Source organism: Bos grunniens, chromosome 5, assembly GCF_055505025.1.
Source record: "Bos grunniens cultivar Pamir isolate PY7600 chromosome 5, Bosgru_T2T1.0, whole genome shotgun sequence".
Lineage (NCBI taxonomy): Eukaryota > Metazoa > Chordata > Mammalia > Artiodactyla > Bovidae > Bos > Bos grunniens.
Genome location: NC_141169.1, coordinates 42,925,546 through 42,952,801, shown reverse-complemented (window position 1 = coordinate 42,952,801; position 27,256 = coordinate 42,925,546). Strand labels below are relative to the sequence as shown.

The 27,256-nt window shown below is 39.2% G+C and overlaps 1 long non-coding RNA gene across 4 annotated transcripts in view; it reads left to right on the top strand.

The window, feature by feature from the left end:
- The window catches only part of LOC147371813 (uncharacterized), a 100,380-nt gene that overhangs the window by 3,986 nt on the left and 69,138 nt on the right, over positions 1–27,256 (top strand). For 2 of the 4 annotated variants that reach the window (XR_015163773.1, XR_015163774.1), the window contains exon 2: positions 259–380. This is a non-coding gene — a long non-coding RNA (uncharacterized LOC147371813). Of the gene's footprint in view, positions 1–258; positions 862–9,970; positions 11,241–27,256 lie in introns of those variants that run through there. The other 2 variants (XR_015163775.1, XR_015163772.1) reach the window with 2 other exon arrangements.

The following is a 27,256-nucleotide window of genomic DNA, read 5'->3' as shown; positions in this document are numbered from 1 at the left end:
AAAGAAGGATCCCACCAAATAAATGGGTAGGGAAGAAGCACTTGAACAAATAGGAAAGAAAAAAGAAAACAAGACAAAGATACTAAGGAAAAGGAAGAAGAGGCTCTCAAGAGAAAAAGACCAACAGGATCATTGTAGCAGATCCTGCAGAGGTCACATTACTGCCTTGTGTTTTTCTGATGCTGCACTTGCCTCATTCTCTTACTTGGACAATTACTGATATTACAAAATACTAAAGATTTTCAATTATTATTCCAGGTTTATTTTCCAGATTCTTCTGCTGAAATGCTTCAGGAAGCTCACCTCTAGCCCCATTTTACTGCCTTGAGCATGAAGCCCACCCCATTCTGGAAGTCATTAGTGCAAAAGCTACGCATCGAGTAAGTAATTGCATTGCTGAGGACCTCACACAGAAACAAGCTTTCTGGCATTTTATGGGCATAATGTGTAAGGAGCTAATGCCTAATTTTTAAACCTTATTTAGACCTTTCTTAGAGCAGGGCAGATAAGCATTAATTAGTATATGGTCAGAGTATACTCTGGTTTCTTACCTGCTTGGACAATTAGAAGGTGCATTAAAATGAAAGTTTTATTGGAAACTAGAGAAGCATACAAGATAAGTATATAAATTTTACATATTTAATAATTTAGTGATATTAACACTTAGCACCTTTTTTGATATATTTTAAAATAGTTATTTCAATGGAACTTCCCCTAATGCTCAAGAGATTTGGGCAAAATTCTGTAATTCACAAAACTGTCTCATACCTTAACAATTGCTGTTAAATTTACCATGATTTGTCACATTAAATGGGGTATTTTCTATTCAAATTCAAATAATTAAATCACTATGTTTCTCAAGTGAGTCTCTTAGAATGTTGTAAGTTAATAGAAATAAACATGGATTTTAGTTTTTGATGCTCAGAAAAAGTTTACATAGACACTGAGAATGATGATTTTGTTTTAAGAAGAAGAACCTAAGTTATTTATTCTATGAAAATGTGTTGCGGTTTAGTTTCTGCTTTAATGAAAGATAATTTATGGCATTTATTAAGTTCCTCCTTAGTTAAAATTCATCCATCAACAGCTGTCCAAGAAATCTTAATGTTTTAACATCATAATATATTCCTGTTTTGCCTATGGATGTTGAGGGACCAAAGCCCCATAGATATATTTGCCAAATAATATTGATGCTGTTAAAGAGATTCATAGTAGGAAATCAGTCAGTTGAGACCCACACATCTTATTGACTGGAGTCAGGCTTTTTTATTTTGAGGTCTTGTTTTGCAAATATAGACAGTAAAGCAATAGCCCGTTTAAGTCAAAGCAGCTTATTTAGATGGCCTCACAGTGTCTCTGGACTTTTCAAATGCTGTTTTAATCAGTCCATGTTACTGAAAATTATCTTGGTGAATGAAGAGATCTGAATCTTACAAAGTCCTACATTTAACTCGGTAATAGTTTTCTAATGAAACCGTTTGAGATGCCCTTTAAAAACACTATTTTGGAGTGTTAAAAGTTCAAATACTTTTTACAAACTCAGTGTTCATGTATTATACTCTGAAGGTTATTTTATTTTTACAAAAGCAATCAAATAGAATTCAACATTTTAAATTAATTTCCTAAAACAGAAAAAAATGACCAACATCCCAATAGAAAATAATGAGCAGAGGACAGAAATAATTAGTTCACAGAAAGGAAATGAAATAGTTCTAAAATATAAAAAATGATGCTTAACCTCACAATTTTAAAAAGCAATTCAACAATAGATGAAGATACTACTCTTTCCTAGTATACAAGTATTGTCAGACTGAGAGACACCCTCATACATTTTTGTTAGAAGTTTAAATTGTATGACCCTTAAAGAGAACAATGTGAAAAATAGTTTAATTGGATATCTATTTGAAAAAATAATAAAATTTAATCCATACCTTATACCATATACAAAAATTACCCAAAATGTCTCATATATCTCAACATAAAACCTAATATTATAAAATTTCTAGAAAAAGACATAAGAGAAAAATTTTATGAATGTGAGTTAGGCAAAGATTTCATAGATATAATACAAAAATCATGATCCATAGAAGAATACACTATTACAGTGAACTTCAAATTAAAATTTTCCTTTTCTTTGAAAGATATTATAAGGAAAATAAAAAGACAAAGCACCCACTGGGGGAATATTTTACAAAATATATATAGATCAATAACATACACCCAGAATATATAAAGAACACTCAAAATCTATAAGAACTAACAACTTCACCAAAGATTACAAATAGCAAATAAGAACATGAAAAAATGCTCAACATTATTGATTAGAAAACTATAAATTAAAATCGCAATGAGACACCACTACACATTTGTTAGAATGTTGAAGTTAGAGATTTACCATACATAACATTGACAAGGGTCTAGAACACCTGGAACTTTCAAATACCTCCAGTGGGAACATAAAATGATATAACAACTTTGGGAAACAGTTTGGTAGTTCCTTAAAAGTTCGACATAGAGAAGTTGACCAAGATGGTAGTGTAGGAGTACATAGAACTCAATTACCTCTGTGAACACATCAAAAATGTATCTATGTGTAGAATAAATGCCACTGAAAACTAACTGGAAACTGGCAGAAAGACTCCTTTATAACCAAAGGTGTAAGAAATACTCACACAGAATTGAATAGTAAGGGAATAAATGTGATCGGGTTGGGACTTTTGTCCTTGGGAGAGGACTCAGAGTAAAGGGGAAAATACACTTGTGGAGGTCTACCCTTGGGAGTGAGCTATAAGCCATATATTGGGTGTGCCAGCCCTGAAGTCAGACACAGGGAAGAGGATCCCCCATGGTTTGTTGGAGGGAAACTTAGACTAACAGGAGGGCTTTGGGAATCCTGAGCTCTGCTCACGAGGAGCATATGAGCACTGGCTTGCCACTGAGGCAGAGGAGAGAGGGCAGACTGAGGACTGTTCCAGTGACTGCCTAGTTTCCCATGACTTTCCTATGTGTGCCTATAGTTAAACTGAGTGAGAGTTCAACTATGGGACTCAGAGGTGAATTGGACTAGGGGTAGTATCTGAACACACTGCAGGTGGCCATTGCAGTTGCTTGCACAGATAGAGTTTATAGATGGTCCCAAACTTTGACAGCATCCAGACAGCCAGGACTCATACCACATACATTCTGAGAGCCCACACAGACCCTGCATGCCCTAGAGATCAATGCCACAAAGGAGTGGGAGCACTGGAAGCTGGGGTCAACAGCTGTGAGATATAAAAGAGACTCAGATACAGTGGGTCTGACATTGCTGGTGGTTGCACAGACTGCACAACAGAGGCAGAGCAAACCTCTGTCTGAGGCCAGCCCGTCACAGCCCATGTCCTGTTACAAGCCAAAAGCCCACGTGGACCTCTCTTACTGCAGCGTTGCTACCCTCTGGTGCAAGGATACTTGGAATCCAAGCCCAGTGTTTCTCATGATGTACTCTGCATATAAATTAAATAAGCAGGGTGACAATATACAGCCTTGACATATTCCTTTTCCTATTTGGAACCAGTCTGTTGTTCCATGTCCAGTTCTAACTGTTGCTTCCTGACCTGCATACAGGTTTCTCAAGAGGCAGGTCAGGTGGTCTGGTATTCCCATTTCTTTCAGAATTTTCCACAGTTTCTTGTGGTCCACACAGTCAAAAGTTTTGGCGTAGTTGATAAAGCAGAAGTAGATATTTTTCTGGAACTCTCTTGCTTTTTCAATGATTCATAGGATGCTGGCAATTTGATCTCTGGTTCGTCTGCCTTTTCTAAATCCAGCTTGAACATCTGGAAGCTCATGGTTCATGTACTGTTGAAGTCTGGCTTGGAGAATTTTGAGCATTACTTTACTAGTGTGTGAGATGAGCGCAATTGTGTGATAGTTTGAGCATTCTTTGGCACTGCCTTTCTTTGGGATTGGGATGAAAACTTACCTTTTCCAGTTTTGTGGCCACTGCTGCATTTTCCAAATTTGCTGGCATATAGAGTGTAGCACTTTCACAGCATCATCTTTCAGGATTTGAAATATCTCCACTGGAATTCCATCACCTCCACTAGCTTTGTTCATAGTGATGCTTCCTAAGGCCCACTTTACTTCACATTCCAGGATTTCTGACTCTAGGTGAGTGATCACACCATCATGATTATCTGGGTTGTGAAGATCTTTTTTGTATAGTTCATTAAGATAGCTTAAGCAAAATGTTTTCATAAGGAAAATGCATTGGTTAGCTCAAGGTTTGAGAAAATTTAAGTTCATACAGAACCAGATGTTCTGAACCAATAGAGAAGGAAAAAAGAAAAAGTTTGCCACTTGCAGTTTATTTCCTCTTGCTGCCTGGCGACCTCTGGCCTTCCTACCTGTTAACCCTCTCATAAACAGGAATGCTAACTGAATTTTGGAAAAGAATAAATAAACACAGTGAGAATTTTAACAAGGAGCTAAAAAAAACATAAAAAGAATAAGTCAGAATTGAAGAATACAGTAAGTAAAATGGAAAACAGAGTAGAAGGAATAAACAGCAGAGTAGGTGATACAGAACAACACCCAAATGATCTGGAATTTAGAATAATAGAATTCACCCAATCAGAATAGTACTAACAAAAGTAACTTTACAAAATGATAGCAGTTTCAATGATGTTTGAGATAACAGGAAACAAACCAACATTTTCAATATAGTGGTTCTAGAAGGGAAGAGAAAGAGAAGGGAGTTGAAAATGAATTTAATTAAATTATGGCTGAAAAATTCTCAACCTGAAGAAGGAAAGAGATATCCAGGTTTAAGAAACACAGAGGGTCCCAAATAAGATGAACTGAGACAGACCCTTGCTGATATATATAATTGAAATGCTAAAGGATAAATATAACGAGAGATTTTTACAGGAAGCAAGAGAAAAACAAAAAGTTGTATCCAAGGGAGTCTCCATGAGGCTATCAGCTGACTTTTCCACAGAAAATCTGAAGGCTAGAAGGGAGTGGCATAATATATTCAAAGTGCCAAAAGGGAAAACCCTACAATTTAGGATACTCTGCTGTGATCCCATGGACTGTACCCTACAAGGCTCCTCCATCCATGGGATTTTCCAGGCAAGAGTACTGGAGTGGGGTGCCATTTCCTTCTCCAGAGGGTTTTCCCAACCCAGGGATCAAACCCAGGTCTCCCGCACTGTAAGCAGATGCTTTACCGTCTGAGCCACCATGGAAGACAGATAACTGAAGGAGAGATAAACAGCTTCAAACAAGGAAAAACTAAGAGCTCATAAATACTAAATTAACCCTAAAATGGACTCCCCTTGTGGCTCAGTGGTAAAGAATCCACCTGCAATGCAGGAGACTTAGGAGATGTGGGTTCAACCCCTAGGTCAGGAAGATCCCCTGGAGGAGGGCGTGGGAAAAAACTCCAGTATTCTTGTCTGGAGAATCTCATGGACAGAGGAGCCTGGCAGGCTATGGTCCATGGGGTCATAAAGAGTTGGACATAACTGAAGTGACATCACGCACAGAACCCTAAAAGAAATATTAAATGCCGTTCTCAAAGTGGAAAATAAAAAACTATAATAAGAGTTAAATATCTATTGAAAAGGCAAAATTTCTCTATGAAAGGCAAATATATAATAAAGGCTGGAGATTGATCACTTAAATAAGATAGTATTAAGTTTAAAGAAAAATACAAAATAAAGTATATCTACAATAATCAGTGAAGGGATAAACATGATAATGTAAAATCAAAACACAAAATGTAGGAGAAGGGGGTTAAAAATGTAGCTTTTTTGGAATGTGCTTGAATTTAAAGGAATACCTATTTGAAACAAATAAATCTAGTTATAGGTCCACATAATGAACCCCATAGTAGTTCAGTTCAGTTCAGTCACTCAGTTGTATCTGACTCTTTGCGACCCCATGAACTGCAGCACACCAGGCCTCCCTGTCCATCACCAACTCCAAAGTTCACCCAAACCTATGTCCATTGAGTCAGTAATGCCATCCAACCATCTCATCCTCTGTCTTCCACTTCTTCTCCTGCCCTCAATCTTTCCCAGCATCAGAGTCTTTTCCAATGAGTCAGCTCTTTGCATCAGGTGGCCAAAGTATTGGAGTTTCAACTTCAACATCAGTCCTTCCAAAGAACATCTAGGACTGATCTCCTTTAGGACTTACTAAAGGAACCCCATAGTAATCACAAATCAAAACCCTACAATAGATAATGCAAAATGAAAAAGAAAGGTGCACAAGCATACAACCAAAGAAAATCATCAAACCACAAGGAAGAAACATAATGATGAAGAAATGAACAGAGAAGAACTACAAAACAAACAGAAAACAAGTAACAAAATGGCAGTCATTGAGAACATACCTATCAATAATTACTTTAAAAGACAATGGACTAAATGCTCCAAGCAAAAGATAGAGGATGGCTGATTGAATGAAAAACAAGATCCATCTATATATTACTCACAGAAGACTCACCTGAGAACTGAGGATTCACAGAGCCTGAAAGTGAGAGAATGGAAAAAGTCATTAGATGGAAATGGAAATAACAAGAAAGTGGGATTAGCAATACTCATAACAGGCAACATAGACTTTAAAACAAAATCTTTAACAAAAGACAAAGAAGAGTATTATACTATGATGAAAGGATCAATACCAAAATAGGATATTACACTGGTTAATATAAATGGACCCAATAAGGAGCACCTAAATATATAAAGCAAATACTGATGGACATTAAGGGAAAATTGAAAACAATACATTAAGAGAAGGGTACTTTAATGACCCACTTACCTCAATCTACATATCACCCAGACAGAAAACCAATAAGGCAACAGTGGTCTTAAATAACATAATAAACCAGTGGACTTAATAGATATCTATAAGACAGTTGATCCAAACCAGCGGAATACATATTCTTTTCAAGTGCACAAGGAACATTCTACAGAATAGATTATATGTTATCCCACAAATCACATCTCAACAAATTTGAGAGGACAGAAATTATATCAAGCATTTTTTCCTGACTACAATGAGTGAAACTAGAAATCAATCACAGGAAAGAAAATGGGAAAAGTACAAATGCCAGAAAACCAAAGGGCAATAAGGAAGCAAATAGGAAATCATAAAATACCACAAGACAAAAATGGGATGCAGCAAAAGCAGTTCAAAAAGGGAAGTTTTAGAATAGTGACTACAGGCCTACCTCACACAAGAAAAAACCCACCATACAAACCTAACCTTTCAACTAAACGAATTAGGAAAAGAAAAACAATGAAAGCCCAAAGTCAGCAAGAGAAAGGGAAAAATAAAGATCAGAGAGGGATAAATAAAATAGAGACTAAAATACAACAGAAAATATCAAAGAAACTGGGAGCTCTTCTTAGAAAATATTAGCAAATTTGATAAACTATATCCAGTCTCATCAAGAAGAAAAGAGAGGGGACCTGAACAAATAAAACAAGAAATAAAAGAGGGGAAATCACAACCAATACCATAGAGAGAGAAAAAAAAAAAAATGAAAGGAAACTATGATTTAACATAGTTTTGCCAAAAATTTTTTTTGCAATAAGAATTTTTTTAAGTTATATACCAATAAAATGTACAGCCAAAAAGAAACTGGCAGTTTCTTGAAACATACAACCTTTCGAGCTGAATCAGGAGGAAATAAACAATCTGAGCAAACTGATCACTAGTAGTGGAATTGAATTTGTAGCAAAAATCTCCCTGCAAACAAAAGTTCAAAACTACAGACCTCCCTGGTGGTACGGTGGTTAAGAGTCTGCCTTCCAGTGCAAGTATTCAAGTTTGATCCCTGGTCAAGGAACTAAGATCCCACATGCCATGGGGCAACAAAGCCCACACATCTCAACTACTGAGCCCACTCACTCAAGAGCCCATGTCCCACAACTAGAGAAAACCCATGTGCATCAACAAAGGGCCTGTGCTTTGCAATAAAAACAGTGCAGACAAAACTTTTTTGTTTAAAGTTCAATGCCAAATGTCTTCACACGGGAATTCAATGGAACATATAAAGAAGATCTAATACCCATTGCCAATCTGTTCAGAAACACTCATTCTGTAAGGTCACCATTACAATATTTTCTTGGATCTATCTCCTAAGGCAAAATAAGTAAAAGCAAAAATAAACAAGTGAAACCAGCTTAAATTTAAAAACTTTTGTGTGGCAAAGGAAACCATTAATAAAATGAAAAGGTAACCAACTGAATGGGAGAAATTATTTGCAAATCATATGACCAAGTAGTTAATATTCAACACATATTAACAGCTCATAAGACACTCATTAAGAAATAAGTAGACATTTATTCAAAGAATATATACAGATGGCTAGCAGGTACATGAAAAAAAAAGTAAAACATCACTAATTATCAGAGATACACAGATTAAAAAATAAAACAGCAACAGTGAGTTATCACTTCATACCTGTATATATGGCTATCACCAAGAAGTCTACAAATAACTAATGTTTATGAAAATGTCGACAAAATGGAACCCTAGTACACTGTTGGTGGGATTGTAAATTACTGCAGCCAGTATGGAACACAGGAAGAGAAATTAAAGGAGATCTACCATATGATCTAGCATTTCCACTGCTGGGAACATATCCAAAGAAAATGAAAATGCTATTTCAAAAAGAAGCATGCATCCAAATACTCATAACGGCACTAGCTACTATAGCCAAGATATGTAAGCAATCTAAGTACCCATCAAAAGATAAAGAAAAATGTCACATATATACACACATAATGGAATATTAATTAGCCATTAAAAAGAATGAAATTCTGCCATTTGCAACAGTGTGGATGGACCTAGATATTATTATGTTTAGTGAGATAAGTCAGAGAAAGACAGTATGTTATCACTTGTGTGTTGAATCTAAAAAATAAAATAAATGAATGCATATAACAGAACAGAAACAGACTCACAGATATAGAAAACAAACTAGTAGATGCCAGTGGGGATGGGAAGCAGGAGCAAGACAGGGACATGGGATTCAAAGACACAAACTATTGTTTGTAAAATAGATAAGCAACAAGGATACATTATATAGCATGGGGAAATACAGTCATTATCTTGCAGTAATTTTAAGAGGAGTATAATTATATTATTGAATCAGTATGCTGTACACCTGAAACTAATATAATTATGTGAATCAATTATGTTTCAATTTAAATATATTAATAAGATAGCAAAATATAGACAAAATAATTTGACCATCTATTTTAAAAAAAGGTAAACATTTAAAAAATCACTGCTGATATTGACTGCAAGCATGAAATTCAAAGACGTTTACTCCTTGGAAGGAAAGCTATGACAAACCTAGACAGCACATTAAAAAGCAGAATCATCACTTTGCTGACAAAATTCTGTATAGTCAAAGTTATGGTTTTCCCAGAAGTCATGTATGGATGTGAGAGTTGGACCATAAAGAAGGCTGGGCACTGAAGAATTGATGCTTTCATATTGTGATGCTAGAGAAGACTCTTGGAGTCCCATGGTCTGCAAGGAGATCAAACCAGTCAGTCTGAAAGGAATTCAACCTCGAATATTCATTGGAAGGACTGATATTGAAGCTGAAGCTTCAATACTTTGGCCACTAGATGCGGAGAGCCAACTCAAGGGAAAAGACTGTGATGCTTGGAAAGACTGAACAAAAAAGAAGAAGGGGCAACAGAGGGTGAGATAGTTAGCATCACCCACTCAATGGACTTGAATTTGAACAAACTCCCGGAGATAGTGAAGGAGAGGGAAACCTGGCATGCTTCGGTCCATGGGGTCACAAAGAGTCAGACAAGGCATCAGTTCTTGGCCCTCTGCCTTCTTTATGGTCCATCTCTCACATCCATACACGACCATTGGGAAGACCATAGCCTTGACTATATGGACCTTTGTCAGCAGAGTAATGTCTCTGCTTTTCAACACAACTGTCTAGGTTTGCCATAGCTTTCCTGCAAGAAGCAATCATCTCCTGATTTCATGGCTGAAGTCACGTCACCATCTGCAGTGATTTTAGAGCCAAGGAAGAGGAAATCTGTCACTACTTTCAACTTTTCTCCTATTTGCCATGAAGTGATGGGACCAGATGCCATGATATTAGTTTTTTTAATATTTAGTTTTAAGCCATATCTCTCATTTTCCTCCTTCACCCTCATCAAGAGGCTCTTTTCATTTCTCTTCACTTTCTGCCATTCTGCCATTAGAGGTTGTTGATGTTTCTCTCACCTATCTTGATTCTAGTTTGTAATTCATTCACCTCAGCATTTCTTATGATGTGCTCAGCATGTAGGTTAAACAAACAGGATGACAGCAGACTGCCCTGTTGTACTCCTTGCTCAGTCCTGAACTAGTCAATTGTTCCATACAGGTTTCTAACAGTTCCTTCTTGACCCACATACAGGTTTCTCAGGAGACAGGTAAGATGGTCTGGTATTCCCATTTCTTTAAGAGCTTTCCATAGTTTGTTATGATCCACACAGTCAAAGGCTTTAGCTGAGTAGATGAAACACAGGTAGATGTTTTTCTGGAGTTCCCTTGCGTGCTTATGATCCAGAGAATGTTGGCAACTTGATCTCTGGTTCCTTTGCCTTTCCTAAACTCAGCATGGATGTCTGGAAGTTCTTGGTTTGAACAATGTTGAAGCCTAGCATGTAAGATTTTAAGCATGATCTTACTAGCATGGGAGACGAGTGCAATTGTCTGATGGTTTGAACAGTCTTTACTACTACCCTTCTTGGAAACTGGGAAGAGGATTGATCTTTTCCAGTCCTGTGCCACTGCTGGAACTTCCAGATATGCTGACAGGCACACAATAAAAACAATGGTTTATTGATAGAGGCAACAACTCAAATAAATCTCAAAATAATTATTCCAATGAAAGAACTCCAAACAAAAGATTACATACTGCATAATTCTGATTACATAAAATTTTATAAAATGTAAACTAGAACTAGCCCACAGTGAAATATAGCTGATCACTGGTTGCCTAAGAACCAGAAGGTGTTGGGCAAAAGGACAGACTAGGACAGAATACAAAGGGGCATGAATATATTTTGGCAGGAGATGGATATGTTCATAATCTTGATTGTGATCATGGATCATGGTTGTACATATACATCAAAATTTATTAAATTGAACAAACACTTTAATCATGTATAGTCTATTGTATGTCAATAAAACCTCAATAAAGCTGCTTTTAAAATGCATATACCATTTGACCTGGAAATTGCAATTCAGAAATCTATTCTATTCTACAAAAAATCAGTATTTACAAGTGTGTGAAATTATATTTTCCCATGATAAGTTATTATACCACAGTTAATAATACCAAAAGAATGTAAATAAGTGAAATGCTCACCAGTAAGGATCTTGATAAATAAATCATGTTTCACAACTGAATATTAGGTAGGCATATTAAAGAGTTAGTTCATTGTCCGCTAGTATAAAATCAGTTCAGTTCAGTCACTCAGTCGTGTCCGACTCTTTGCAACCACATGGATCACAGCATGCCAGGCCTCCCTGTCCGTCAACTCCCGGAGTTTACCCAAACTCATGTCCATCGAGTCAGTGATACCATCCAACCATCTCATCCTCAGTCGTCCCCTTCTTCTCCTGCCCTCAATCTTTCCCAGCATCAGGGTCTTTTCCAATGAGTCAGCTCTTTGCATCCGGTGACCAAAGTATTGGAGTTTCAGCTTTAACATCAGTCCTTCCAATGAACACTCAGGACTGATCTCCTTTAGGATGGACAGGTTGGATCTGCTTGCAGTCCAAGGGACTCTCAGGAGTCTTCTCCAGCACCACAGTTCAAAAGCATCAATTCTTCAGTGCTCAGCTTTCTTCATAGTCCAACTCTCACATCCATACATGACCACTGGAAAAACCGTAGTCTTGACTAGACACACCTTTGTTGGCAAAGGTCCGTCTCTGCTTTTGAATATGCTATCTAGGTTGGTCATGACTTTCCTTCTAAGGAATAAGCATCTTTTAATTTCATGGCTGCAGTCACCATCTGCAGTGATTTTGGAGCCCCAAAAAATAAAGTCAGCCACTGTTTCCCCATCTATTTGCCATGAAGTGATGGGATTGGATGCCATGATCTTAGTTTTCTGAATGATGAGCTTTAAGCCAACTTTTTCACTCTCCTCTTTCACTTTCATCATGTAGATAGACTTTAGCTAAATAAAGTACTAGTAGACCCAAGAGAATAAATGACATGAATAACAGAGAGAAAACAAGAAGATTTAGGCCTCTTAAGTGGAGGAATATTTCATGGCACCAGAAAATTATATCCTCCAACCTTGAAATATAAAGACTATCATTAGACCTCAGTCAATTAAAGGATATCTATTTTATGATATACACAGTTAGCTAAAACTTTTACCTCTTTAAATATTTTATAAATGTTTCTTAGATCTTTGGGAAAAGATTCAGCCAGTTCGACTGTACCAACTATTATTCATTTTTCACTCTTGGCTGGCCTCCTTTCCAATTCCACTGACCACAAAAGCAAGTTGCTTGAAGGTATGTGTTCTCTAACTTCCTGTCTAGCCATTCCTTCCTTTCTGCCTTCTTCTGTTTCCTTTTCATAAATTATTAGTGTCATATTATACGACAGGAATTTAAACAGCCCACGAGACACTGTTATTTGTAGTAGCTTTCCATAGGAGTAGTGACTCTATGATTCTTATTTATTCTATCTTGTATATATAGGATTACAAAGTCTTATATATCTCTGTGCTGTGTTTAGTTGCTCAGTCGTGTCTGACTCTGCAACCACATGGACCATTCATAGCCCTCCAGGCTCCTCTTTCCGTGGGGATTCTCCAGACAAGAATACTGGAGTGTGTGTGTGTGTGTGTGTGTGTGTGTGTGTGTGTGTGTGTGTGGTTGGGGGGGGGGGTGCGGTCCTAAGATGATGGATGAATAGGAAGGGGACACCACTTTCTCCCCCACAAATTCATCAAAAGAACTTTTGAACGCTGAGCAAATTCCACAAAACAACTTCTGAATGCTGGCAGAGGATATCAGGCACCCAGAAAAGCAGCCCATTGTCTTCGAAAAGAGGTAGGACAAAATATAAAAGATAAAAAGAGAGACAAAAGAGTTAGGGACAGAGATCCATCCCGGGAAGGGAGTCTTCAAAGAGGAGAAGTTTCCAAACACCAGGAAACCCTCTCACTGGCGGGTCTGTGGGGAGTTTTGGAATCTCAGAGGGCAACATAACCAGGAGGAAAAATAAATAAATAAATAAAACCCACAGATTATGTGCCTAATGGCAACTCCCAGGAGAGAAGTACCCCAGACGCTCACATCTGGCACCAGCAAGAGGGGGCTGAACATGGAGGAGCAGGCTGCATTGCTTGGGGTAAGGACTGGGCCTGAATGCTAACATGAGATAGCAACCTAAACTGTGGGATAGCCAGAGAGAGAGAGCGGATAAAAAGAGAGAGAGAGAGAGAGCGACAGAACTATCCTGCAAAAACCCTGACCTAAGGCACTGCCAGGCCTTCTCACAGAACAAAGGACTGAATGAATACCAGAGGAGAGCTAGCAGGCTATGGACCAGTCCAACCCCCGCTGGAGGCAGGGGGCAGATGGGCACCAGCCATAGCCAGAAAGGGGCAAACTTGGCCCCAGAGATGGCATTCCCTACCAAACTGCGAACAGGCTTCCGGTTTCTAACCAAGACTTCCTGGGATTCCAGACTGTTGACATCCGCCGGGAGGGTCGCAGCCAGAGCTCAGCTTCCCCGAAGAGACACATGGCACACTGGAGATGGGTGCACCACTGCCACCCAGGAAACCAAGCAGCTGGGACCAGGGAGGTGATAAGACACACTCGCCACCTGAGGAGAGTGCACTCACCAAGCACCTGGTTGCCTGAGCTTCTTGGACCTGGGAAGGGCACAAAACACAGGCCCAACTGAGTCTGTGCCTTTGTGGACTTCCCAAGAACCTGAACCTGAGTGGCTTAGAGTGGGGAAGTGCACGCAATCCAGGGCCCACTCCCTGCAGGGCAACCTGGAGCCTGAGCAGTATAGACTGGGAAAGCACACACACCATGAGCCGGGGCAAACCTAGTGCGGTTGAGACACTGCGAACACTCCCCACACATGCCAGTGATATTTTTTTTGCAGTGTTCCTCCCTCCCCACAGCACGACTGAACAAGTGAGCCTAAACAAGAGACCACTTTCACCTTCTTGTGTCAGGGCAGAAATTAGACACTGAAGAGACCTGCAAACAGAAGAAGCCAGATAAACAGAGGCAACCGCTTTGGAAGTGACAGGTGCAACAGATTAAAATCCCTGTAGTTAACACTGACTACACTGGAAAGGGCCTATTGATTTTGAGAAGTATAAGCGGGAACAAGGAACTATCTGAAACTGAACTGACCCCACACTGCCCGCAACAGTTCCAGAGAAATTCCTAGATATATTTTTACTATTATCATTTTTTTAATTAAATTTTTTTCTTTTTTTAAAGTCCCCTATTACTCCTTTAATTTTCATTTTTATAATCTACTATTATTATCTTGCAAAAAAAAAGACCCTATTTTTAAAGCAAACTTCATATATATTTCTTATACTTCTTGTGATTTTTTTTAATATTGTATTTTTGAGAGTCTAACCTCTACTGTAGATTTTTAATCTTTGCTTTTTGGTATTTGTTATCAATATTGTACATTTAAGAATCCAATCTTCAGTACCCATTTTTACTTAAGAGTGTGATTACTGGCTTGATTACTCTATCCCCCTTTTGACCCTCCTTTTTTTCCCCCAGGTCAACTCTATCTCCTCCCTCCCCCTTGTCCTCTCTGCACAACTCTGTGAATCTCTGTGTGTGTTCCAGGCTGTGGAGAACACTTAGGGAACAGAGTACTGCCTAGATCTATCTCTTTCCTTTTGATTCCCCTTTTTCTCCCCCTCACCTTTATCTCCTTCCTCCCTTTTCTCTGTGTAACTCCATGAACCTCTCTGAGGGTTCCAGACAGTGGAGAGCACATAGCGAATTGTTTACTGGCTGGATTGCTCTCTCCCCTTTTGATTCCCCCTCTTCTCATCCTGGTCACCTCCATCTCCCTCCTCCTTCTTCCCTTCTCCATGACTCTGTGAACTCTGTGAACCTCTCTGGGTGTCCCTCACTGTGGAGAATCTTTTCATCATTAACCTAGAAGTTTTATCATTGGTGCTGTATGGATGGAGAAGTCTTGAGGCTACTGTAAGAATAAGATTGAAAACCAGAGGCAGGAGGCTTAAGCCCAAAACCTGAGAACATCAGAGAACTCCTGACTCCAGGGAACATTAATCAATAAGAGATCATTCAAAAGCCTCCATACCTACACTGAAACCAAGCACCGCCCAAGAGCCAACAAGTTCCAGAGAAAGACATACCACACAAATTCTCCAGCAAAGCAGGAACATAGCTGAACTTCAATATACAGGCTGCCCAAAGTCACACCAAACTCATAGACATCTCAAAACTCACTACTGGACACTTCATTGCACTCCAGAGAGAAGAAATCCAGCTCCACCCACCAGAACACAGACGCAAGCTTCCCTAACCAGAAACCTTGACAAACCACTCATCCAACCCCACCCACAGGGAGGAACCTCCACAATAAAGAGGAACCACAAACTGCAAGAATACAGAAAGGCCACCCCAAACACAGCAATCTAAATAAGATGAAAAGGCAGAGAAATACTCAGCAGGTAAAGGAACATCACAAATGCCCACCAAACCAAACAAAAAAGGAAGAGATAGGGAGTCTACCTGAAAAAGAATTCAGAAGAATGATAGTAAAAATGATCCAAAATCTTGAAAACAAAATGGAGTTACAGAAAAATAGCCAGAGACAAGGATTGAGAAGATGCAAGAAATGTTTAACAAGGACTTAGAAGAAATAAAAAAGAGTCAATCAATAAGGAATAGTGCAATAAATGAGATCAAAAACACTCTGGAGGGAACCAACAGTAGAATACCTGAGGCAGAAGATAGGATAAATGAGGTAGAAGATAGAATGGTGGAAATAAATGAAGCAGAGAGGAAAAAAGAAAAAAGAATTAAATGAGGACAACCTCAGGGACCTCTGGAAAAATGTGAAATGCCCCAATATTTGAATCATAGGAGTCCCAGAAGAAGACAAAAAGAAAGGCCATGAGAAAATACTCGAGGAGACAATAGTTGAAAACTTCCCTAAAATGGGAAAGGAAATAGTTACACAAGTTCAAGAAACTCAGAGAGTCCCAAACAGAATAAACCCAAGGAAAAACACCCCAAGACACATATTAATCAAATTAACAAAGATCAAACATGAACAAATATTAAAAGCAGCAAGGGAAAAACAACAAATAACACACAAGGGGATTCCTATAAGGATAACAGCTGATCTTTCAATAGAAACTCTTCAGGCCAGGAGGGAATGGCAGGACATACTTGAAGTGATGAAAGAGAAAAACCTACAGCCCAGATTACTGTACCCAGCAAGAATCTCCTTCAAATATGAAGGAGAAATCAAAAGCTTTACAGACCAGCAAAAGCTGAGAGAATTCAGCACCACCAAACCAGCTCTCCAACAAATGCTAAAGGATCTTCTCTAGGCAGGAAACACAGAAAGGGTATATAAACTCGAACCCAAAACAGCAAAGTAAATGGCAACGGGATCATACTTATCAATAATTACCTTAAATGTAAATGGGTTGAATGCCCCAATCAAAAGACAAAGATTGGCTGAATGGATACAAAAACAAGACCCCTATATATGTTGTCTACAAGAGACCCACCTCAAAACAGGGGACACATACAGGTTGAAAATGAAGGGCTGGAAAAAGATATTTCACGCAAATGGAGACCAAAAAAAAAAAAAATCAGGAGTAGCAATACTCATGTCAGATAAAATAGGCTCTAAAATAAAGGCTATGAAAAGAGACAAAGAAGGACACTACATAATGATCAAAGGATCAATCCCAGAAGAAGATATAACAATTATAAATATATATGCACCCAACATAGGAGCACCACAATATGAAAGGCAAATGCTAACAAATATGAAAGGGGAAATTAACAATAACACAATAATAGCGGGAGATATTAATATCCCACCCACATCTATGGATAGATCAACGAAACAGAAAATCAACAAGGAAACACAAACTTGAGCCTATTATACAGAGTGAAGTAAGCCAGAAAGAAAAACACCAATACAAAACAACACCAATACAATATATACTAACGCATATATATGGAATTTAGAAAGATGGTAACAATAACCCTGTGTACGAGACAGCAAAAGAGACACTGATGTATAGAACAGTCTTATGGACTCTGTGGGAGAGGGAGAGGGTGGGAAGATTTGGGAAACATGTAAAATATCATGTATGAAATGAGTTGCCAGTCCAGGTTCGATGCACGAAACTGGATGCTTGGGGCTAGTGCACTGGGACGACCCAGAGGGATGGTATGGGGAGGGAGGAGGGAGGAGGGTTCAGGATGGGGAACACATGTACACCTGTGGCGGATTCATTTTGATATTTGGCAAAACTAATACAATTATGTAAAGTTTAAAAATAAAATAAAATTTAAAATAAATAAATTAATGACACAATGAACCAGTTAGACCTAATTGATATCTATAGGACATTTCACCCCAAAACAATAAATTTCACCTTTTCTTAAGTGCACATGGAACCATCTCCAGGATAGATCACATCCTGGGCCATAAATCTAGTCTTGGTAAATTCAAAAAATTGAAATCATCCCAATCATCCTTTCTGACCACAGTGCAGTAAGATTAGAGTACATCATGAGAAACACCGGGCTGGAAGAAGCACAAGCTGGAATCAAGATTGCTGGGAGAAATGTCAATAACCTCAGATATGCAGATGACACCACCCTTATGGCAGAAAGTGAGGAGGAACTAAAAAGCCTCTTGATGAAAGTGAAAGTGGAGAGTGAAAAAGTTGGCTTAAAGCTCAACATTCAGAAAACGAAGATCATGGCATCTGGTCCCATCACTTCATGGCAAATAGATGGGAAAACAGTGGAAACAGTGTCAGACTTTACTTTTTGGGGGCTCCAAAATCACAGCAGATGGTGATTGCAGCCATGAAATTAAAAGATGCTTACTCCTTGGAACGAAAGTTATGACCAACCTAGATAGCATATTGAAAAGCAGAGACATTACTTTGCCAACAAAGGTCCGTGTAGTCAAGGCTATGGTTTTTCCAGTAGTCATGTGTGGATGTGAAAGTTGGACTATGAAGAAAGCTGAGTGCTGAAGTGTTGATGCTTTTGAACTGTGGTGTTGGAGAAGACTCTTGGGTGTCCCTTGGACTGCAAGGAGATCCAACCAGTCCATTCTGAAGGAGATCAGCCCTAGGATTTCTTTGGAAGGAATGATGCTAAAGCTGAAACTACAGTACTTTGGCTACCTCATGCGAAGAGCTGACTCATTGGAAAAGACTCTGATGCTGGGAGGGATTGGGGGCAGGAGGAGAAGGGGACAACAGAGGATGAGATGGCTGGATGGTATCACCGACTCAATGGACGTGAGTTTGAGTGAACTCCGGGAGTTGGTGATGGACTGGGAGGCCTGGCGTGCTGCAACTCATGGAGTTGCAAAGAGTCAGACACGACTGAGCGACTGAACTGAACTGATGGGCACTGCCTGGAACCCTGTAGGTAACCAGGCTGATTAACTGTCAGATCTCCCCTGCATGCTAGTAGCATACCATTCATCTCCCCATTACTGGGCATTTTTAGTCTACTACTTTAATTGTCAGTAAGGGTGCTAGTCAGGATTAGCATGACATCTTTCCATGCCATTTCAAAAAATTGTGTTAGATCCTGGAAAACACTTTATAGTTGTCAGGATCTTCAGTAAAGCTTCCTAGGTCTAATTTAATTTGTCTTAAATCTTGGAGGGGGAAAGGGACATGGACTCGCATGGATCCCAAGTCCCCATTAGGAACTTCCTGTACTGGAAGGACAGAAGGATATAGCCTAGAGGTTATCAGAGTTGGGTTAGGATCCACTGGGATAGGAGCTGCTACTGCTCATGATGGAGGCATTACCAGAGATTGTGGAGGCTCCTGTGGGCTAGGTTTGGGCAGCCCTGGATAAGGGGGACAGTTTGAACCTGAAAGTTTTGGGGAAATTATAGGGAGTATAGAAGAAACAAGCCCACAACTCCTGCATTAGAGGTTTTTTTATTTCCAAACAAAGATAACCTGTATATATGGGACTTCTGACCATTTTCCTTCTCATCTACAAAAGAGGTCTAGTTGGAGGATGGTATTATAATTAAGTGAGTCCACAGGGGGGCATTTTTAACCATCAGATAGATCATATTGAGGACATTTATAAATATAAATTTCTTTGTATTTCATTGAATTTCTAAATACAAATTTCACTGAATTTCTAAATACAAATTTTCTAAATATGTATTTGGATGCATATACCCACTTGTATGATTACATATAATACATGGTAACTATGCCTTGCACATCAAATGGACACTCATTACCACCACAAAGACATAATAGTTACTGTAATCTGTTTCAAGATTCTCTCTTAGAGGATGCTCATGGCTTTTCTTATTCCAACATAATTTTGTCTCAATAATCTTTAAAGTGGAGCTTCCCAGGTGGCATTAGTGGTACATAATTTACTTGCCAATGCAGGAGTCACAAGTGACATGGGTTCTATCCTTGAGTGGGGAAGAGCCCCTGGAAAAGAAAATGGCAATCAATCCAGTATTCTTGCCTGGGGAATCCCACGGACAGACGAGCCTGGTGAGCCTCAGTCCGTGGGATCACAGAGTTGGACATCACTGAGCTGAGTGACTAACACTTCACAACCTCACAGGAATTTGACTCCCAACTGTTCCTGAGTTTTCTACTCTTTTATAAGACAAACTGCTTCTCAGTGGTAGTGAAAGTAAAACTTGTTCAGTTGTGTCTGGCTCTTTGTGACCCCATGGAGTATACAGTCTATGGAATTCTCCCGGCCAGAATAAGGAGTGGCTAGCCATTCCCTTCTCCAGGAGATCTTCCCCACTCAGGGATCCAACCCAGGTCTCCCGCCTTGCAGGCGGATTCTTTACCAGCTGAGCCACCCGGGAAGCCCAAGAATACTGGAATGGGTAGCCTATTCCTTCTCCAGTGGGTCTTCCCTACCCAGGAATCAAACCCAGGTCTCCTGCATTGCAGGCAGATTCTTTACCAGCTTAACTACCAGGGAAACTCTCTCAATGTTAGGGTATATGGTAAACCCAGGAAAACCCATGCACATCAACTCACTGTATCACAAATATGTATCTCATGAATACTGATTGACTGAATAACTTCAAAAAGCAAGATAACAATCATCTTCCCAGCTGGTAGACACAGCTCTAATTCAAAAGAACCATTACTGTGTGGACTAGTTGAAAGCATTCTGCATCAAGTGCTCATACAGCCAAACATTAATCACTGTCATGGCATGCCATATAACATACTTCTATCCAAGGAATGTATCTTCATTACTATGAAGTAGAGGCCAGAATACAGGGACAGGAATCAAGCATGAGTGAATTCAAACTTTCTTACCTCCACCTTATGCTCTCATGATGCTATGTGAGCCTCAAGAAAATTAAATGCTTACCAAGGGAGAGAGGACAGGAGAATACCAAACATTGATTGAGCTTACCTAAAGAGTAAACTTAATTAGAATAGGAACTTAAGATTGTGAGTAACCTCAGTTTGAGAGGGATATGAGTCTCATAGAATGAGAAATCTGCTCCTTCTCTGCATTAGTGATTTAGAATATCTTCTTTTTTTTTTCCATTTTTTTAATTTTATTTTTTAACTTTACAATATTGTATTGGTTTTGCCATACATCAAAATGAATCCGCCACAGGTATACATGTGTTCCCCATCCTGAACCCTCCTCCCTCCCCATACCATCCCCCCGGGTCGTCCCAGTGCACCAGCCCCAAGCATCCAGTTTCTTACATAGAACCTGGACTGGCAACTCTTAATAAACTTCTTCCAATTATGCTCTTCTATTTTTAGTCAGTTGCAAATGCCAAATTTTAATTTAAATGATCAACAATTTAAAATCCCCCCATACATGCAATGGAGAAGGAAATGGCAACCCACTCCAGTGTTCTTGCCTGGAGAATCCCAGGGACGGGGAAGCCTGGTGGGCTGCCGTCTATGGGGTCGCACAGAGTCGGACACGACTGAAGCAACTTAGCAGCAGCAGCAGCAGCATACATGCACGGGCAATATTAAACTCTCACTAGCCTGTACTGATTTCTGGAAGCCAGGAGCCATGCCTTATTCATGTTTCTATTTCTTTTCAGCAACTTTGATAGTAATCTTGGCATAGAAATAAATACTCAAAAGTGCTTAATGATTGAATAAATAAAGAAGAAACACATTAGCAGACTGATTCTGTTGTGCAATGTCAACAGTAATGAACTGATCCATCTCCTCCATTATTTTATATGCATATCCTTAGTAAAAATTAAGCTGACTACAATTAAAAACATTTCTAAAATTAAACTAGATGTTAGCAGGCACCCTTTTGCCTCAGTTTCTAAGCTACTCATTCTAAGTCTGGAATTTAGACCAGAAAACACAACACTATGTGCCACTTGGCGGAAAAAGCTAATATCACAAGACCAGCATTCTGAAATGTTACCCAAGTGAACCATAAATGCTGACACCAGGGATGACTTATTTCATGTTCTCCTTACTTCCTACTTTGATTTTTGGTATTAAATAGCACTGTGTTACTATACTTAAAATTTGATCAGAAAGAGCCTTGTTCCAAGACTTGCTTTTCTTGCAAGATGGTGACTTGAAAAGTTTTATTCATTGTATGCTTTTATACAGTTCCTACCAATAATTGTAGGAAATAACACAAGTCATTTTCTCTAGCTGAAAGGTAGGAAACGTTAACACAAAACGGTTTACATGGAGAATTCGTCTTTAGAAAAATATATTTCCTATTGTACTTCACGTTACGACACTTATTCCAAAGGATTCCATGCATTTGACTCAAGGAATGTAACAAGTAAGTAGTAAATTGAGCAAAAATTTAATTTTTAAGTCAAAAGAGATATTTTTACATGAACATGTGTTTCTATAGTAACTCACTAAACAGGAGTTAGAGTAATGTTGCGTAAATGCCTTAGCAGTAGTCGTTGATGATGAGGTGTCATAAAAAATAATAGACACCAAATAATGAGTTCTCACCTAGCTTAAAACACAAAGGCCTTCCTCCCAGAGCCTGTAAATAACCTACAATTCTCTAGAATAAGTAGGCATAGAACATTTAAGAATGCAAAAAACTGGTCTTTAAAGTATTGCATTATTCTAGGTTTCAATGGTATAATTGAACTGAAGTACCACAGGATGTAAATATCAGTCACTCCTCCACAATCTCCTTCTTTGTTTCCATGGTAAGTCATTAATTAACACATCTTGGAGATCTTTCATGACTCAGAATCTAAGGAGAGTTCTAAAAACTGTTATTTAGTTGAAGGGCTAGGAAAATTTAACAATTGTCATAGCAAGAAGGATTAGTAATCCATCCATTTATGGAAAAAAATATAAACAAGTAATAAGTTTAAGTCTTGCTATTACAGCATTATAAATTTATAATAAAATCAGTCTACAATATTAGCAGAAAATTATTACTTCTTTAATTATAAAATTATCAATTTCAAAAGGTAGTTCTAAAGTATTATAGGTAAAATCAAATATCTATATGAAATCAGAAACTCTAACCTTTGTCTTTGCAACAGGATGTTGATGTTGCCAGTGAATTTAAGGTTCTTCATCATGAAAGAATTCAGAGAAGAAACAGAGAAGTTAAGAAAGCAAAGTAAAAGTTTACTTAAGCAAGGATATGTGTGCTCTCTGAGGGAGAGCAGGCAGACCGGTGAGAAGCTGCTGCTCTAGGTTTCTTTGGCAAGCTGGTTATGAGGGATGTACAAACGAAGGGGCAGAATATTTACTAAGGAAGGAGGAGTTTGGGGGTCATCTTCCCAGGATTCTCATCCCACCTCCAATTTCCCAAGGGGAGGAGGGATTTTTATCCTTATTTAGCTTAGATCAGAAAGTGTCATGATGTCAGTGCATGATGGGCACTTCTTATCTGTAAGGTTATTTCTATTGCAATAAGAACATCATAAAGCAGAGAAAAAGAGAACAAGCTGGGCAGTCAGGCAGAGAAGGATTTATTATAGGAAGAGAGAAAGTGACTGGCTTTAGTGAAAAATCAGGGCTCTCCCTTTACAGTCACACTTCTTATACCCTATTGATGGGAAACTGTGCCCCAAAGGGAGGGGGCCTTAGTTTATCTTTAGCCCACAGCTGGGGTCTTATGATCATGTCTTCAGAGGGGTCTCATAGTTGGGTGGTCATGTAGTCTTGAGAAACTGGCACCAACATGGAGAAACAGGATGTCGTCTTAAGGAAAAAATGGAATGCCATTAGGGCCACGTGACCACTGTCACTTCATCCCTTGTTTTTCAGGTCACCACAATGGGCCATTTTTAAACAATATACTATGAGCCACTTATGGACCCTAACAAACTGATCAAGTTACATTTGGATGCAGCAGATTCCTGCCCTTTGCCACCTTTCTCTGTCTGCTACCTAAACCCTTATCACCCCAAATACGTGGTTTCCTGTCAGTGTGGAGGTTCCTGCTTTCCTTTGTCTGCCTATGGGCCCCAGCTTTTTGCAAGATGTATAATTTCCCACCACCTGGCCCCTGCCCCCATTTTTCTGCCCATACCTAGCTACCATCCTGCTACAACATAGGGAGAGAAATCAAAGTTGGAGAGCTATCTTTAAGAATCTTCGACATAAAATTTGTAAGCAATTTACAAAGATTATCTTTTAGATTGCCTTTGGTGCAAGTTCAATATCTACCTCTACTCTCCTTTGAAAATGATAGCTAAAGTCAAAGTGTTAGTTGCTCAGTCATGCCCCACTCTTTGTGAACTGATTGACTGTAGCCCATCAGATTCCTCTGTCCATGGAATTCTCCAGGGAAGAAGCTGCAGTGGGTAGCCATGCCCTTCTCAAGGGGATCTTCTTGATCCAGGCATTGAATCCTGGATTCAATTCTTACATTGCAGGTGATCCTTCACCATCTGGGCTGCCTACTGTCCTTTCAGTTCAGTTCAATTCAGTCATTCAGTCTTGTCCGACTCTTTGCGACCCCATGAATCACAGCACACCAGGCCTCCCTGTCCATCACCAACTCCCAGAGTTCACTCAAACTCACGTCCATCGAGTCAGTGATGCCATCCAGCCATCTCATCCTCTGTCGTCCCCTTCTCCTCCTGCCCCCAATCCCTCCCAGCATCAGAGTCTTTTTTGTTTGTTTGTTTGTTTTGTTTTGTTTTAATTTTATTTTATTTTTAAACTTTACATAATTGTATTAGTTTTGCCAAATATCAAAATGAATCCACCACAGGTATACATGTGTTCCCCATCCTGAACCCTCCTCCCTCCTCCCTCCCATACCATCCCTCTGGGTCGTCCCAGTGCACTAGCCCCAAGCATCCAGTATTGTGCATCGAACCTGGACAGAGTCTTTTCCAATGAGTCAACTCTTCGTGTGAGGTGGCCAAAGTACTGGAGTTTCAGCTTTAGCATCATTTCTTCCAAAGAACACCCAGGACTGATCTCCTTTAGGATGGACTGGTTGGATCTCCTTGCAGTCCAAGGGACACTCAAGAGTTTTCTCCAACACCACAGTTCAAAAGCATCAATTCTTTGGCGCTCAGCTTTCTTCACATTCCAACTTTCACATCCATACATGACCACTGGAAAAACCATAGCCTTCACTAGACAGAATTTTGTTGGCAAAGTAATGTCTCTGCTTTTGAATATGCTGTCTAGGTTGGTCAAAACTTTCCTTCCAAGGAGTGTGCATCTTTTAATTTCATGGCTGCAATCACCATCTGCAGTGATTTTGGAGGCCCCCAAAATAAAGTCTGACACTGTTTCCACTGTTTCCCCATCTATTTCCCATGAAGTGATGGGACCAGATGCCATGATCTTCGTTTTCTGAATGTTGAGTTTTAAGCCAACTTTTTCACTTTCCTCTTTCACTCTCATCAAGAGGCTTTTGAGTTCCTCTTCACTTTCTGCCATAAGGGTGGTGTCATCTGCATATCTGAGGTTATTGATATTTCTCCCAGCAATCTTGATTCCAGCTTGTGCTTCTTCTAGACCAGTGTTTCTCATGATGTACTCTGCATATAAGTTAAATAAGCAGGATGACAATATACAGCCTTGACGTACTCCTTTCCTGTTTGGAATCAGTGTCCTTTGGCTTATATCATTTCCTTCACCTGAATTGCCTACGTTCATCTATCAGAATTTTATCATAGTTTTGGTAGGTAGTTAGAATAGAAAACAGGAGTCCAAAATGACGGTGGCTAAAAGACAAGGAATGGAAAAGCCTGAGAAAATAGAACAAATGAATGCCCGAGGACCAAAGTGAGGACCTCAGGTAGAACAAACAGCACTCCTGGATAGCCCAATTTACATAAGGCAGGCCCAGTGGGAGGAGAAAACATATTACAAGAGGAGCCAAAGGGCTGGGGCTCTCTCTTCTCTTCTCGTCTTTGGGTCAGCATTCCCTCATGCCTCGAGGATGTATTTTCCTGATATTTTAAAAATAAAACTGAGCTGTAACACTGATCTATCTAAGAGCTATAACACGGTCTGTCCAAGAGCTGTGATACACTGAGGGCTTTAATGTCCGTCACTTCAAATATTTGTTGTGACAAGACAGAACTGAGGAAATTACACTCGCCTGACACTTTTATCCCCCATCTCAAATACAAACACCTCCACATCTTCTCCAGTGTCTAAAACAGAATTAAACACAAAACATCTTAGAAATATACACTCAGCTCTGAGAAATGAAATATTTCCTTCCATATGAATAAACAAGGATATTACAGTCATCAGCAATTCCAGCTCTCTGGGGCACTCAGGAATGAGAAAAATACCCACTATTTAACAGCCATCAGATTGCAGCCACTCCCTTTGCTGAACCCAAGAAACTCAGAATGTGAAAAACACAGGATACTGGCTCCAGGATAGTTGAGATGCATGCAAAAGGAATGATTTCAGTGAGCCCAGACTCTTGCATATTTATGTACATAGAAAAGCACTAAATTCCTTTACTTGGGATATCTAGTTTTCCTTAATTAACAATAATCTTTTGATGTTCTGACTACCTGCCCTTTGCTGTAAGACTTCTTCTTCTTCTTTTTTTTTTTTTTGATGTTGACCCACATCTTCTATTTTTATTTTTTAAATTTTATTTTATTTTAAAACCTGGCTCCTTCCCTTGTTCCTTGGAACAGTTCTCTCAGGGCTACTTGAGATGCTGCCACCCGGACTTAAGTCCTAAAAATATCCACATAATAAAACATAACTCTCAACTTTTAGGTAGTGACTATTTTTTAAGTCAACAGCTCTTCTACCATTTTACTTTTATATCTCTCATAATTATTATGTGCGAAATGAAGTATTTCCTGCTATATCAATAAACAAGGATGTCACAGCAATCAGCAATTCTGGCCCTGCAATGTGAATTTCTGTGCCCAGGAAGAGCAATACTGAATATCCAGAAGCCATCAAGGATGCAAAAAAGCTCAGGTAGCACCATTAGCCACTCCTCATGGTGAGAACTGGCCCCAGAAAGCTGAGATGCATATGACAGGAATGATTTCAGAAAGCCCAGACTCTTGCCTCTTCTGAATGCTTCTGCACAGAAAAGTACTAAAGTTCTTAACTTGGGTTATATGGTTTTCCTTAATTAACAATAAGCTTTTGATGTTCACACGACCTGCACCTTGCTGCAAAATTCTATAACCTGATTCCTTCCCCCACGTCCTCAGAACACCTCTCTCAGGGTCACTTGAGATGCTGTCTCCGGGCTTGAAGTCCTAAAAATTCTCACCAAATAAAACATATCTCTCAACTTTAGGTTTTGACTATTTTTTACAGTCAACACATGCATTCTTTCTTCTAGTAATTTGAATGTCTTAAAGCCATATTTCAGATCAGGGACTATCAAAGTTTACAGTACAGATTAAATTTCATTTTAGTCACTTGTGAAATATTTAAGTTATCACTTAAACAAATTCTCAATCAGAAAATCTATACTGGGGCCTTGGAGTCTTCCCTTTCAACAT